Source organism: Neomonachus schauinslandi, chromosome 5, assembly GCF_002201575.2.
Source record: "Neomonachus schauinslandi chromosome 5, ASM220157v2, whole genome shotgun sequence".
In the NCBI taxonomy this organism is placed as follows: Eukaryota; Metazoa; Chordata; class Mammalia; order Carnivora; family Phocidae; genus Neomonachus; species Neomonachus schauinslandi.
This window is the reverse complement of record NC_058407.1, coordinates 128632135-128649018: the sequence shown is the minus strand read 5'-3', so window position 1 is coordinate 128649018 and position 16884 is coordinate 128632135. Positions and strand designations below refer to the sequence as shown.

Here is a 16884-nt window from a genome sequence, read left to right as displayed (position 1 = left end):
GTGTATCACTCAGGAATCCAGAGGATTCCCAGAGGACAATTCTTGACATTCCTCTGTCCAATTATTATGGTAAAGGGAGAAATGCAGTGGCCATGACCTGAAAAATGCTGGGTGACCAGAGGCTCATCTCCCCAGGCAAGCCACACAGACCAGCAGAGGTGGTCTCCATGAAAGTTCTACCTCTCCCTCTGCCCATCCTGATTTCTTCATCCTCTAATAAGCCACCTGTACTTCAACTGAGTCTGTTTCATGGGGAACCTGACCTATGAAGCAAAATGGTGGTTACTAAGTGGCACTTGCATGATGATGGATGAAACACTGTACATATTCTTTCTTTTTTTAAATAGTACAAGAAGCTTTACTGACTACAGTGCAAGTTAAAGCAAGAAGAGGAAACAATCATTTAAAAACACCAGAGATCCTTACAAAGCAAAGGTTAAGAAATAAATCAAGACTCCTGTTGAGTTAAGCTGTGCCTGGAATGAAGAACAGACCTCCTTCACTTTGATCCTTGGGTTCTTGGTATTTCCACTAGATGTAGTCAAAGATGTCTTTCTCACTATCCACTGGCAGAGGTTCTCCAGAAACTCCAGTGACTCCTCAGGGATGGACTGTGTATTCCTCATTGTGAAGCCCTTTTTTAAGGGCATGAGCTCTCATATTCTTATTGAAAATATCACTCCCAGTGAAACAGAGAACACCACAGTACTATTGATCCTTGGATATCAACCTTATATCAATTCTCCTTTGTGGATACTCCTTATCATCATTTTTACTGGGAAGCTGGCAAACACCTGAACTTTGTTTCACCTTTTGACAACATCTGTAATAAAATGGACCTTCTGTAACTGCTCCACAACACGATGTAACAGCTTTGGCTGTTTGGTGGATTCAGAAGTAAAGTTTGGATGGATCAGAAGAACATCCATGTCACCAATGGACTGTGCACCTCTGCAGAAACCCACCACAGACTGTAGCAAGGAATTCAGAATTCAGTTTTTAAACTTCAATTAGTACAATGGCTTACACTTGTCACATTTCTTCAGGATGAATTCTTTTCTCAAATTCATCAAAATATTTCAGCCCAATTCACAGATGATGGTTCCACTTATCTTCATTTTTTTTTCCTGAGATCTTCTAAGGCTTTAATTTCTGCATCTACAAACTTCCTTGCAGCAGATGGACCAATGCCATTAACTTGAGTCAGGAAATTGACGGATGAACTCGTATCATCCTGCTGAATCTTTCCCAGCTTACACAATTTTCTAGTCGCTAACAATTGATCAATCTTTTCAGCAACTTTTGTTCCTACTCTAGGCAATTTCTTAGCTTCTGCTCCACATTTTATTTTGTATGGGTACTTTGCTATCACAGATGCTGCTTTTTCTGTAAGCATTGCACTTGTGGATGGCCTGGTTCACGTTCTTCTCGAAGTCTGCAAGTTCTGTGAGCATGTGGGTGATTTCCCATTGAGCATCTCTGGCCATGCCTTCCATTTGCTCATGGTCGCCTGCCCAGGGACCGGCCCCCTGTCCTAGCTCTAAGGAGGGGCTGGCTTTTGGGGAGGGGAGGCAGACCAACCCCAGCAAAGCTAGCACAACCCACTGAACAATGGCTGTCTCTGAAAACATTGTACATATTCTTATTATTGATCAAAATAGGTAAGAAATATTAATGAGAGGACCTCTGACTACAAATTTCTGCCTTTTACAATAAGGTCCAAACTTCCCCTTTTGCAAAAGAGATAATTAAGGCCTAGAGATAAAAATAACATATATATTTTTTAACCTCACCAAGAAATTAGAGAAAAATTAGAACCTTTTTTTTTTTTTGTCATTTGTAAACTTCTCTTAATACTGTTTCCGTGAGTAGAAATTCTCAAATCTAACTCTGCAGCAGAATCACTGATGAGAGTTTTTTAGTTTGGTTGTTTTTTTATTGTAATAAAGATTTCCAGGCCCACCCCAAACATATTGAACTGGAATCTGTTGTGAAAGTTTCCACCGGAATCTGTATTTTTAAAAGTTGCACAAAAAATTCTGATGATCAGGTAAGTTTGGGAAATGTGATACAGAGAATCTAAGAGCTTACTAGTTTTCTAGGGTTTCCTTAACAAAGTACCACCTAGGGGTGCCTGGGTGGCTCAGTCGTTAAGCGTCTGCCTTCGGCTCAGGTCATGATCCCAGGGTCCCAGGATCGAGTCCCACATCGGGCTCCCTGCTCGGCAGGAAGCCTGCTTCTCCCTCTCCCACTCCCCCTGCTTGTGTTCCTGCTCTCGCTATCTCTCTCTCTGTCAAATAAATAAATAAAATCTTTAAAAAAAAAAAAAACAAGTACCACCTAGTAAGTGGCTTCACCATCAGAAACGTATCGTCTCAGTTCTGGAACCTAGAAGTTTGAGATCAAGAGGTCAGCAAGGTTGGATCCTCCTGAGGGCTGTGAGGGAGAATCTCTTCCATACTTTTCCTCTAAGCTTGTAGAGGTTTGCAGATTCTCTCCCCTGCATATATGCCTGTGTCCAAAGTTCCCTTTTTTATAAGGATTAGAAACCAATCTTAGTCTAGTGTGACTTCATCTTAACTAACTACATCTTCAAGAACCCCATTTCCAAATAAGGTCACATCCTGAGGTTTATATGAATTTCAGGTAAACACAATTCAACCCATTATAGGAATCTAAATTTACAACTACTCCTGTATAATTTGATTTAAAAAAAAAAGTGCTAAGTAAGCCAGCTAAGGCTAAGGCAGAGAGAATTGGTGAAGAAAAGGATTTCCTCTGCTGTACTTGGTCTCTGATTTCAAGCTTCAGGTATATCAGCATAAGGTTGTACATGGGAGGGCTTGGATCCAACCTAGATTTTGGTTAATTTAATTCCTCTCTTCTACATCTTAGTGGGAACACTTCATCCCCTTTTATTATTGCATCCATTGTGATTACCAGCACCATTAAGAGGACCTCACCACAAATTCTGGTAAATCAGACTTCCAAAAGCAAAGATGAAGTCACTTTGATCATTCATATCATGCTTGATACTTTAACATTCTTTGATTTTCAGTTTCATTATTACTTTTTTTCTTCAGCTTTCCCCAACTAACATAAGCTAACATTTATTGATATCGGCCAGTGGTTAAAAAGGAATTGTACCAATTGGTACAGGAATATGATATGATATCTAATCTTAATCTAATTTCAGTGATTTTATTAACTAAAGCAAAAGTTTAGGACCAAGAAATGTGTGTGCAGTTGCAGAACTGATATAAGTGATTATTAAGGCCACATACCATTGCTTTATATAGCTCTTGGATTTTTTTCTCCTAGTTTTCTAGACTGTTTTTCTGAATGTCACATAAGATAAGATAAATTTTCATTGCCTCCTAGACATTGTCTAATAAAAGGGGATGGTATCATTTGGGGGAAGATAATCAATACACTGACATTTTCCAAGAGTGATGTTTTATAGAAATTTAAGACCTAAATAAACAAACCTTCACATGTAGCAGCACCTCTATAATTTAAGAATACTTTTTCTGAAGAATACCCAAGAGTTAATGTTAATTAGTGGCATACTAGAAAGCTAAACTCTATTGAAGACCTTTCAAGACTTCTCTGGAAGGAAATCGCTGGCTTATTTTCTCAATCCTTGAAGGCAAGTATCCAAATTGTGTTAAAAAAAAAAAAGACAAGGTTAAACTAAAGGAGAATTTAAAAAACAAGTCGTGTTTGTTCTATTAATAGTCAGTTCTGTACAGAGTTTTTGCATTCTTGTGCACGCAGAAGTCAGACTGACAAAGATCACCATAGACTTCTTAAGAAATAGATTTTCAACAATTTATTTCAACATTGCAATAAATCTTTCCCATCCTGTCGATAAAAGGAAAAGCAATCCCTTTTGGGATTGGTCTGTTTGGTCCTCAACTGGAATAGCTCAGCTTGCCTATGCACTGTCAGTGCAGAGCTTGTTCTGTTATCGAATTTTGCAGAATTAGTGCACAGTGGTGAGAAGAAACAAGCTAAACCTGACTAGCTTTTCTCAGAATCAGAGGTCCCTCATCTCCCGTGACTTCTAAGTGCAACTGGGAGGCTGGCGGGCACAGCAATGCTCAGATGCGGATACTATAATCGTTAAGCTTCTGATTTTTTATCACCATCCCCAGTCCTTCTTCACACATTCCTACTCTTTTCCCATAAAAACTCGGTGTATGGAATCATGAGGCAAAGTAATAAAACTAAAGAATGTTTTTTCTCTGTCATTTTCTATTTGGCAACACCCTTGCTTTGTGTGGGGAGCAGACCAAGTAAAGTGGACTCCCTTCACCTGTTTGGCTGGTGGGAGATAGTGACAGTTTTTGTCATTGCATCCTATGCTCTTTGAGCTTTTGTTTCACGATTACAAATTTCTTCAGGGGTGTGGATACCCTGGGGTGTCAGGGGAACTGACATTCCTGTTTACTGAGTCTGTTGGCTTTTAAATGTTTTCACCTGATGCCTTGAAAAATCCTTCCAGAAGCCTTCTTTATCCATTTAGCAAATCTGGTTATGGTTATTGGGTGTGGATGCAGGCAGGCTATGCAGACATCTGAAGTAGAACACGATGAACTGTTTATTCCTAGAAAATGCAGATGTGGGAAATAAGCTAAGCCGTATTGAGGGAAAACTTCCAAAATTGAAAGACTGTATAGGCCTTTAAGCCTTAATCTGGTAGCCAATAATACTATGAAGGTAGGAGCTGACAGAGCAATTTCTCTTGCAGGAAATACCACAGCTTCCTTTAAACTTATTCCAGTAATTATTTGGCCCTCCTTGCCAAGCCAGGCAGAGCCCTCAGATCCCCAGAAACCTTGCTCCTTCACCACGCTCACCTTCTCAGGGCTCTCAGAGCTCCACCTACAAGACCACGAGTCTGCTGGCTCTAGTACATCTGCACTGGCAGATTAATGATTGACAGCAAAGGCTTCCTAGGTCTGGCTTGAGGATCCCCCGTGACCCTGCAAACATTTCCATCGAAAAATTAGGAGGAGAATGCGAAACGAATATCTTTAAATAAGGCTGTCACAGCATTGCTGAAATGATAGTTGGGTCATCCTAAAAGGCAGTGAGTGTAGAAACTGGATCAGAGGGGAAGTGGGAGGGAACTCAGTAAGTAAAACAGTGAATAGACAGGAGCAGCTACCCCAACTTCCCAGACTACTTATGTAGAAGTATTCTATTCCTTTGATGAATATCAGATTGATAAACAACCATATGACAGAGATACTTCAAGGCAAATTAATGCTACATTTAAAAAATAATAGAAAATAAAAAAAATTTAAAAAAAAAAAGGAGAAGATAGCAGGAAGGGAAAAATGAAGGGGGGGAAATCGGAGGGGGAGACGAACCATGAGAGACTATGGACTCTGAGAAACAAACTGAGGGTTCAGAGGGGAGGGGGGTGGGGGGATGGGTTAGCCTGGTGATGGGTATTAAAGAGGACACGTTCTGCATGGAGCACTGGGTGTTACATGCAAGCAATGGATCATGGAACACTACATCAAAAACTAATGATGTAATGTATGGTGATTAACATAACATAATAATAAAAAAAACTGGAAAAAATACAAAATAGTAATCTTTATGAATGTAAGTAACAAATTATCATCCCATACTTTTATAGATGTAAGTTTATCTTTATCTTTTGCACTGACTTTTTTTTTTAGTTCATTCTATGGGACCAATGTACTCTCCATGCCCAGTAAGTTTTGAATATTTAATATTCAATATTTCTTATTGACATGTTGAGCTGAAGAAGACAGTTTGAAAATAAAGACACAGCTTGTATCTTGAGCAAAATCTCAGATTCAGTTAGTAAATACAATTTCTTTCAAATGGTGAGAAATCCAGAAGTTGGGTTTATGGCTCTCTCAATCTCCCCTGCCCTCTCTCTTTGAGGGAAAGATTTTTTTTTTTCCTTTGTCCAGCTTCATTGAGCTATAACTGACATATAACACTGTATAAATTTAAGGTATACAAATTCTTGATTTGATACACTATATATTGCAAAATGATTACCATGGTAACATTAACTAACACCTCCATCACATAACATAATTACCTTTGTATGTGTGTACGTGTGTGCTGAGAATATTTAAGATCTACTATCTTAGAAAATATTTAGTAAAATATTACTAACTACAATCACCAAACTGTATGTTAGGTCACCAGAATTATTCATCTTATAACTGCAAATTTGTACCCTTTGACAACATATCCTCATTCTCAGCCCCTCAGGCCCTTGTAACAGTCTATGAGTTTGGCTTTTTAAAATTCCATATAAGTGAGAACATTTGCTATTTGTCTTTCCTTGTCTGACTTATTTAACTTAGAATAATGTTTTCAAGGTCTATCCACTCTGTTGCAAATGACAAAATTTCCTCCTTACTCATGGCTGAATAATTCTCCACTGCATACATATACCACAATTTCTTTATCCCTTCACGCATTAATAGACACTTAGGTTGTTTCCATATCTCGGCTATTGTGAATAATGCTGTAATGGACATGGAACAACAAATACCTCTTTGAGATCCTGTTTTTGTTTCCTTTGGATAGCAATCCAGAAGTAGGCTTGGTGGATCATATGGTCATTCTATTTTTTTCATGTTAACTTTTGTGAGTGGTGTGAGATTAAATTAAAAAAAAAACATTAAAAGAGTCAATCAATATTGGAAAATAATAGCATGATGATCATATTCTGCTAGTTATGAAAATGAGGTATTAAAATGTAAAAAATGAAATAACGTAATATTCAAGCAGACATAAACAAGCAGTCAGCACAAAAAAATGGAGTGCTCATAAATAGGCCTATGACATATGCTGTTTTATATAATAAAGATAATATTAATAACCATTAAGCAATTATAAATAATTCAATAAATGTTTTAGGATATTGTCTTTCCATTTGGAGAAAAAAGAGAATGCTGATTTCATATATATGTATATTTTACATATATGACTTGTAAATATAAACATATAAAAGTAATGTCCTGATGGGTTAAAGAACTAGAAAAGCAGAATAACCTACAAAGTAATATTTTATGACCTTCAGAAGCAAGTCACATAGTCCAAGTATCATGAAGGGAAAGACTGTCATATATGATTATATAACATTTAAGAAACTCATGTCCAACATGATATAACATTAAAATCTTCAAAATCAATAGCATCATGTAAGAAATATTTGCAATACATAAAAAATAAAAGATTATGGTCCTTAAAATCTCCAACATCAATCTCAATATGATTGGCAAATTATGCTATAAGAAAATTTGCAAAGATATTACTCACATAATATAGTGAGTAAATACATGAAAGGATGGCCAGTCTCACTAATAATCATGGGATGAAGATATTTTTCGCCATGAGACAGTCAAGAACAAAGAAGTATGTTTCCCAGGAAGGAATATGGATGCACATTCTTATATGTTGTCAGTGAGAAAAGTTTACTTTATCGGGACTGGGCAATATCTGTCATTTTTTAAAGTGCATTACCTCTGACTCACCAACCCCATACAATAATGCTCACTGAAATGTTTAAAAATGATGAAGTGTTAATAACTTCAATGTTCATCAGCAAAAGAGAGATTATATACCTCATGGAGCATCCACATCACAGTCATTAGAAAGAATGAAATAGACCCCCCTACACTGATGTGCTAGGTACCGTAAGGGATTAGAAGGCCAAGGATGGAAAGCAGTTTGTCTACCTGTGTTATGTATAAGCATATATAAATGGGTAGTCAGAGGAATGGGAAGATAGCTACCAAATAACTGAGAGTGTTTAAGTCAGAGGTGGCAAGAAGAGTGAGAATGTGAAGGGAAAACACTCCTGAATTGTGTAGTACTTGTGCAATTTTATACCTATCAGGATCTAAGAACACCAATTGTATTTGAAAAATTGATCATTTGGATTTTAGTTTGGGACACAGAAGCTCAACTGTAGTAGACTGAAGAATGAGTGAGAAGTAATTGGAATAAATGAATGGAATAAATGAATGGAAACCTTCTTTCAAGAAGTCTATCTGTAAGGGTAATGATGGCCAAAATAGGCCAGTGACTAGTAGATAATATGATTTTTAAAGCAAATAGTTAATATGTTTGATGCATGCTTGTTTAGGTTGTGTTTACAGCTGAAAATGTAGGTACTCAACAAATGTTTATTACTATTACAGTGCTCTGATTTAAACAAACCCAAAGTTCTTTTCAATTGTTAAAGAGTGAAAAGAGCACAGAAAACTCAGCTTCAGATTTAGAAGAGGTTGCGGTGTTTCTTCTTCTACCACATCCAGTCCCCAGAACAACAGAGCCACACACAAAGTAACCCCCTGCTATTCTCTGACTTTTAAATGCCTCATTTTTCTGACAGGCACTATCAATCTTCGCTTTTAACTCTGATGTTGGCTTCAATATGTCTATTTCAAAGGAGATTAAGCATTTTAACAGCAGTGATTTCTCCAGAAAGAGAGGAAAGGATGACACTGAATAAAGGATATTACTCTATTGAATGAACAGTTCCCTGAGTCTTTGAGATGCATAGGCTGAATGTTGTGCTATGTTTATGAAATTCTCCCTAGATCCCTAATTATTCTCCTCTCTGTTCACAGATGTTTCTTGCTATTTGATGTGAGCTTTGAGAAGGAAAGGGATTGTTTATAGAGTAATGAGATTACCTCACATCAAACTTATTTGGAAGAAGCGAAGTTTAGTTCAGGGTAAAGTATTTTTGTTTGGTTTTTTGCTTTTTTGTTTGTTCTTGTTGCTTGGCGAAAGGATCTTTACTTCTGAAGATCAACAGATAAGCCTGTGCCTGCAAATAAATGAATAAAATTGGAACCCTAATGTCAGAAGTAGAGAGATGTGAATAAACCAAGGTTTATATTTTGAGTTGTGGATTTAATATGACTAGTTTGGGTATGTGTTTTCCAATCTACAATGCATTATGTATGACTTGGATAGTTGTTAGGAGCATGCATTGTTCAGAAGCAATGACTGGTAACAATGCAACAGACTGAGCATAATTAGTTACAAGTTCTCTTTGTATGTAAGGGGTTTTCTCCTTGCCACATGAAGCTGTTCAGATGTTAACCACAGATTTATAAATGATGCACTATGGAGAAGAGTTTGGCTGCATTTTCCCCCTGCTATTCTCTGAGGCATATTTTTACCAATATGCATAGGTTTAGCTTTTACTGTTTGCAGGCTGGAAAAGTCAGAGCTCCACACTCAAAACTGAAGATGGAAATGCTGATTTTTTTCCGCCTCTCGGGAGTAACTCTCTGGCCTCCAAGCAATTCTTTTAAAAATAGCTTCTGTCTGCCTTGTGCCATTATTATCACAGATACAATTCCCATCCTGACTGTCCGGAACTGCAATCAGTCTTCTGTATTCAAGAGCAGTTCATCTGTGCAGGAGATGCTTTTATATAAGTCACTGTGGTTTATGTCAGCTTAGTTGTTGGTGTTTCCATAAAGTTTCTACTTTGGGTTCCTAATATACATTATGGAAAAAGCAGGTAATGAAACATATCTCTTACTTCTATGTAGAACCTATCATCCCAGGCATGTTGCCAGATAAAATAAAAACCAGAAGGAAGGTTATTTCATCAGTCCACAAAATGTAAATAACTCATGGGGTCTTTGTATCAGTTGTACTTGTGCTTAAGATGACTCATTATTTGGCCAAAGATAATAAAGAGAAGCATCTGAAACTGTGGGCTTTCTACTAACAAAGAAGAAATGGTTCAATGAAAGTAGACTTCTCCATAAATGAAGCCCACATACTTTATAAAATGGCACAATAGGGTAAAAAAAAATACATATATCGTTCTTAATACTGTATTGTTTCTACAAACCTATAGTTGTAAATTCCCCCAATGCAATACTGACTCTAAAATATAAATAGGAAATGACATCATTTTTAACAAATTTAAATAATAAATATGGAAATAATTGTTAATTAGAATAATATATTATATAATTAAATTCTATTTTAATCATATTTATACTATTATAATTATATATGTAATTATATATATTATATAAATTGTAGTTATATTTGCATTATTTATATTATATGTTAATATAATGCAATTAAAATTATACATAAAGATACAGTCCATTATAAATATGATGGCTTGGGTCATAAAAGTTATTAGCCATTAAAATTATATCAGAAAGCTAACAAAACAAACTGGATTTTTTTCCCTTAAGTTTCAGATTTAAGCTACAGACAGACCGTCAACAACCACTGAAGCAGCAAGGTTACAGTATCTGCGTATCTGTGGTTGAGAAAAAGATGGCAGAGGAGTAGGGGACTCTATTACAAACAGGTCCCAGAATTGAGCTGGATATCTACCAGACCACTCTGAACACCTACGAAATCAGCCAGAGATGTAAGAAGATAGATCTGGATCTCTACAAACAGAATATCGCAGGCGGTTGGTTTTAAAGTATTAAGCAGGGAGCCATGATTCCACAGGCACATATCGGAAGATAAGCGGAAGGGGGAAGGAGCCGTGGGGATCCTACACGGCCAGTGAGTGAAAGCCTCCCACGCTGGGGACAGGGCAGAGACTCGCAGAACAGTAGCAATGAGGAAAGGACTTTAGGGGAGCCCCCGGATGGAAACCCGGAGCAGCGGGACCGTGCGAGTGAACTGGGGATGACTGGCAGTTTTAGAAGCACAAAGGGCAGAGACATGCCTGGCCTGGAGGCAAGGACTGGGAGCGCTATTGAGGGGTACACTGCAGTTTATAGCAGCATGGACAGAAACGGAGATAGTGTGGCCTGGAGAGTTCAATGAGACCGCGATCTCTCTGCTCTGAGGCAGAGGGTTGGAAAAGATCTCTTCTGCTCTGACTCTCAGAAGAGATGCAGAAAGCCACCAGGGAAAGCCACCAGAGAACAAAAGCCCCAAAAAACTGGTTTTCACTGAGCCCATCTCCTGCCACAGGGGGCAGTTCAACTCTGCCCAAACAGGGTTGACTGAATAACAGTGCAGCAGGCCCCTCCCCCAGAAGACAGGCTGGGAGAACAAGAAGCTGGCAACTCTAAGGTCCCTAGAAAATGGGTGAATCTTGCTTGGGTTGTGGTCAATAATTTGGGCTCTGTACATTCCCTCAACCACCGCTCAACAGAATAACTAGGAGGAGGAACCCCCAAAATAGGAGAGACTCAGAGACTGTGACTTCTGCCACAGATTTACAAATGGATACAGATATAACCAAGATGTCAGAGACGGAATTTAGGGTAGCAATTGTCGAGGCAATAGCTAGAATGGAGAAATTGATTAATAGCAACATGGAGTCTCTAAGGGCAGAAATGAAAGCTGAACTAGCAGAACTTAAAAATGCTATCAGTGAGATCCAATCTAATCTAGATAATCTAACAGCTAGGATAAACGAGGCAGAAAAATGAATTAGTGATCTATAAGACCAATTAATAGAGAAGAAGGAAAAAGAGGAGGCCAGGGAAAAACAACTCAAAATCCATGAAAATAGAATCAAAGAAATAAGTGACACCATGTAATGTTCCAATGTCAGAATTATTGGGATCCCTGAGGGGGTGGAGAGAGAGAGAGGACTAGAAGATATATTTGAGCAAATCATAGCTGAGAACTTCCCTAATCTGGGAAATGAAACAAACATTCATAGCTGAGAACTTCCCTAATATGGGGAATGAAACAAACATACATCTACAGAGGTAGAGAGGAGCCTCTGCTACAAGATCCCAAGATCAAGGAAAATAGGCCAATGCCCTGGCATGGAATGATAAAACTCTCAAATCTTAGAACCAAGGAAATCATCTTAAGGGCAGTTAGAGGGAAGAGATTCCTTTTGTACAGAGGGAGGAACATCAGAATAACATCAGACCTATACACAGAGACCTGGCAAGCCAGAAAGGGCTGGCAAGACATCTTCAGGTTACTAAACAAGAATAACATGCAGCCAAAAATACTTTATCCAGCAAGGCTGTCATTTAGAATGGTTGGAGTGATGCAGAGCTTCCAAGACCGGCAGAAACTGAAAGAGTATGTGACCACTAAGCCAGCCCTGCAAGAAATATTAAGGGGGGTTCTATAGGAGAAAGACCCCAAGAGTGATATAGAACAGAAATTTATAGAGACAATTTATAAAAACAAGGTCTTCACAGGCAACATGATGACAGTAAATTCATATCTTTCAATAATCACTCTCAACATGAATGGCCTAAATGCTCCCATGAAAAGGCACAGTGTTGCAGACTGGATGAAAAGACAGGATCTGTCCCTATGCTGTCTACAAGAGACTCATTTTGAACCTAAAGATACATCCAGACTGAAAGTGAAGGGATGGAGATCCATCTTCCATGCCAACGGACCTCAAAAGAAAGCTGGGGTAGAAATTCTAATATCAGACAAATTAGATTTTAAGCTAAAGACTGTAATTAGAGACACAGAAGGACATTATATCATTCTTAAAGGGTCTATCCAACAAGAAGATCTAACAACTGTAAATATCTACGCCCCCAACATGGGAGCAACCATCTACATAAGCCAACTATTAACCAAAATAAAGAGTCATATTGATAAAAATACGTTAATTGTAGGAGACCTCAATACTCCACTCTCAGCAATAGACAGATCATCTAAGTAGAAAATCAACAAAGAAACAAGAGCTTTGAATGACACACTGGACCAGATGGACCTCATAGATATATACAGAACATTCCACCCTAAAACAACAGAATACTCATTCTTTTTGAACACACATGGAACTTTCTCCAGAATAGACCACATACTGGGTCACAAATCAGGTCTCAACCGATACCAAAAGATTGAGATTATTCCCTGCATCTTCTCAGACCATAATGCTTTAAAACTGGAACTCATTCACAAGAAAAAATTTGGAAGAAATTCAAACACTTTGAAGCTAAAGACCATTCTGTTCAATAATGTTTGGGTCAACCAAGAAATAGAGAAGAACTTAAACAACTCATGGAAACCAATGAGAATGAAAACACATCAGTCCAAAATCTCTGGGATACTGCAAAGGCGGTCCTAAGGAGGAAATACATAGCCATCCAAGCCTCACTCAAAAAAATAGAAAAATCCCGAATTCACCAACTAACTTTACACCGAAAAGAGCTAGGAAAAAGCAACAAATGATGCCTAACCCATGCATTAGAAGAGAAATGAATTAAGATTAGAGCAGAGATCAATGAAATAGAAACCAGAAACACAGTAGATTAGATCAATTAAACTAGAAGCTGGTTTTTTGAAAGAATTAATAAGATAGATAAACAACTGGCCAGACTTATCCAAAAGAAAAGAGAAAGGACCCAAATTAATAAAATTATGAATGAAAGGGGAGAGATCACGACTAACACGAAGGGAATAGAAACAATTATTAGAAATTATTATCAACAACTATATGCCAATAAATTAAGCAACCTGGAAGAAATAAATGCCTTCCTAGAAACCTATAAACTGCCAAGACTGAAACAGGAAGAAACTGACAACCCAAATAGGCCAATAACCGGTAACGAGACTGAAGCAGTGATCAAAAACCTCCCAAAAAACAAGAGTCCAGGGCCTGATGGATTCCCTGGGGAATTCTACCAAACATTCAAAGAAGAAATAATACCTATTCTCCTGAAGCTGTTTCAAAAAATAGAAACAGAAGGAAAGATTCCAGACTCATTCTATGAGGCCAGCATTACATTAATCCCCAAACCAGGCAAAGACCCCATCAAAAAGGAGAATTTCAGACCGATATCCCTGATGAATATGGATTCCAAAATTCTCAACAAAATCCTAGCTAATAGAATCCAACAATACATTAAAAGGATCATCCTCCATGACCAAGTGGGATTTATCCCCAGGATGCAAGGGTGGTTCAACATTCGCAAATCAACCAATGTGATAGAATGCATTAATAAGAGGAGAGAGAAGAACTATGTGGTCCTCTCAATTGATGCAGAAAAAGCATTTGACAAAATACAGCATCCTTTCCTAATTAAAACTCTTCAGACTATAGGGATAGAAGGAACATTCCTCAAGTTCATAAAATCCATCTATGAAAAACCCACAGCAAATATCATCCTCAATGGGGAAAAGCTGAGAGCCTTTCCCTTAAGATCAGGAACACGACAAGGATGCCCACTCTTGCCACTACTGTTCAACATAGTACTAGAAGTCCTAGCAGCAGCAATCAGACAACAAAAAGAAATAAAAGGTATTCAAATTGGCAAAGAAGAAGTCAAAATCTCTCTCTTCGCAGATGAGATGGTACTTTATGTGGGAAATCTAAAAGACTCCACCCCCAAATTACTAGAACTCATACAGCAATTCAGTAATGTGGCAGGATACAAAATCAATGCACAGAAACCAGTTGCTTTCTTATACACTAACAATGCAACTGTAGAAAGAGAAAGTAGAGAAATGATTCCATTTACAATAGCATCAAGAACCATAAGATACCTCAGAATAAACCTAACCAAAGAGGTAAAGGATCTATACTCTAGGAACTACAGAAGCTCATGAAAGAAATTGAAGAAGACACAAAAAGATGAAAAAACATTCCATGCTCATGGATCGGAAGAATAAACATTGTTAAAATGTCTGTGCTACCCAGAGCAATCTATACCTTCAATGCCATCCCGATCAAAATTCCAATGACTTTTTTCAAAGTGCTAGAACAAATAATCCTAAAATTTGTATGGAATCAGAAAAGACCCCGAATCGCCAAAGAAATGTTGAAAAAGAGAAACAAAGCTGGTGGCATCATGTTGCCCAATTTCAAGCTATATTACAAAGCAGTGATCACCAAGACAGCATGGTACTGGCACAAAAACAGACATACAGACCAATGGAAAAGAATAGAGAGCCCAGATATGGACCCTCAACTCTATGATCAAATAATCTTCAACAAAGCAGGAAAAAATATGCAATGGAAAAAAGACAGTCTCTTCAATAAATGGTACTTGGAAAATTGGACAGCTATATACAGAAGAATGAAACTCGACCATTCTCTAACACCCTACCCAAAGATAAATTCAAAATGGATGAAAGACTTCAATGTGAGACAGGAATCCACCAAAATCGTAGAGGAGAACATAGGCAGTAACCTCTTCAACATCAGCCACAGCAACTTCTTTCAAGATATATCTCCAAAGGCAAGTGAAACAAAAGGGGGAATGAACTTTTGGGACTTCATCAAGATAAAAAGCTTCTACACAGAAAGGAAACAGTCGACAAAACAAAGAGGCAACCCACAGAATTGGAGAAGATATTTGCAAATGACACTACAGACAAAGCACCGATTTCCAAGATCTATAAAGAACTTCTCAAACTCAACCCCCAAAAATCAAATAATCAAGTCGAAAAATGGGCACAAGACATGAACAGACACTTCTCCGAAGAAGACATACAAATGGCTAACAGACACATGAAAAAATGTTCATCATCTTTAGCCATCACGGAAATTCAAATCAAAAACACACTGAGATACCACCTTATACCAGTCAGAATGGCAAAAATTGACAAGGCAAGAAACGACAAATGTTGGAGATGTTGTGGAGAAAGGGGAACCCTCTTACACTGTTGGTGGGAATGCAAGTTGGTACAGCCATTTTGGAAAACAATGTGGAGGTTCCTCAAAAAATTAAAAATAGAGCTACCCTATGACCCAGCAATTGTACTCCTGGGTATTTACCCCAAAGACACAGATGTAGTGAAAAGAAGGGCCATATGCACCCCAATGTTCAGAGCAGCCATGTCCACAATAGCCAAAATGTGGAAAGAACCAAGGTGCCCTTCAACAGATGAGTGGATAAAGAAGATGTGGTCCATATATACAATGGAATATTACTCAGCCATCAGAAAGGATGAATACCCAACTTTTACATCAACATGGATGGGACTGGAGCAGATTATGTTAAGTGAAATAAGCCAAGCAGAGAAAGTCAATTATCATATGGTTTAACTTATTTGTGGAACATAAGGAATAGCACAGAGCACATTAGAAGGAATGGAAAAATGAAAGGGGGGGGGGGAATCGGAGTGGGAGATGAACCATGAGAGTTGTCATAAGCAACATGATACGATGGTTCTTAGTGCAGATTTCTTTATGTTCCTCATGCCTCAAATTCATTGAATTTCTTGAAAATTAAGTTTATAGTTTATATCAAATTTAGAAAATTACTGGCCATTATTTATTCAAACATTTTTTCCCTACCCTTTCTATCTCTTCTCCTTCAGAAACAACAGTTACATGTTTAATGGTGTCTTACTACTGGTACGATACTCTTGCAACCATTCTAACCAATACCCCTTGAATTAGAACATTTTTCATGCTCACTTATGAAATATGACCTATTCCTGGCCATACATGGGCCCCACTAATGATTCTCCTTTTCTGACGGTCCTGTCCTTGGCCTCCAGTAGTTTCTTCAGATGCGTGAATAGATCAGTACTCAGCTAAAGACAATCTCTTCCAATCTCTGGGTCTTCCTCTCACTCTGTACACCTCCCTCTTCTCTGGTGTTCTACCCTATAACTCAACCTCCCTCTGCCTCTCTAGACTCCCCACACTCCATTTGCTCAACCCAGGGAAACCATCAGCCTCTGCCTATTGCCCAGAACCTCTCCCCAAGCAGTAAGTTAGGACAATCATTGGGTTCAAGAGCTTACCTTGTTTATGTTGCATTTCTCCGAGATCATAATGTAAAAACAACGTGTAGCTTAATGAGGAATAAACTGGAAGGCAGATGTAATTATCTGTGTAATTTTTCTCAAAAAACATTGCGAGTTCCAGGTACTCCTTCATTCAGATAATCTTGAGAACTACTGAAACATATCACCCTGAATGAC

The 16884-nt window shown here is 38.0% G+C and overlaps 1 pseudogene; it reads right to left on the bottom strand.

Moving 5' to 3' along the window:
- Positions 1 to 465: 465 nt before the first annotated feature.
- Positions 466 to 1504, bottom strand: LOC110586509 (annotated as a pseudogene).
- Positions 1505 to 16884: the final 15380 nt, after the last annotated feature.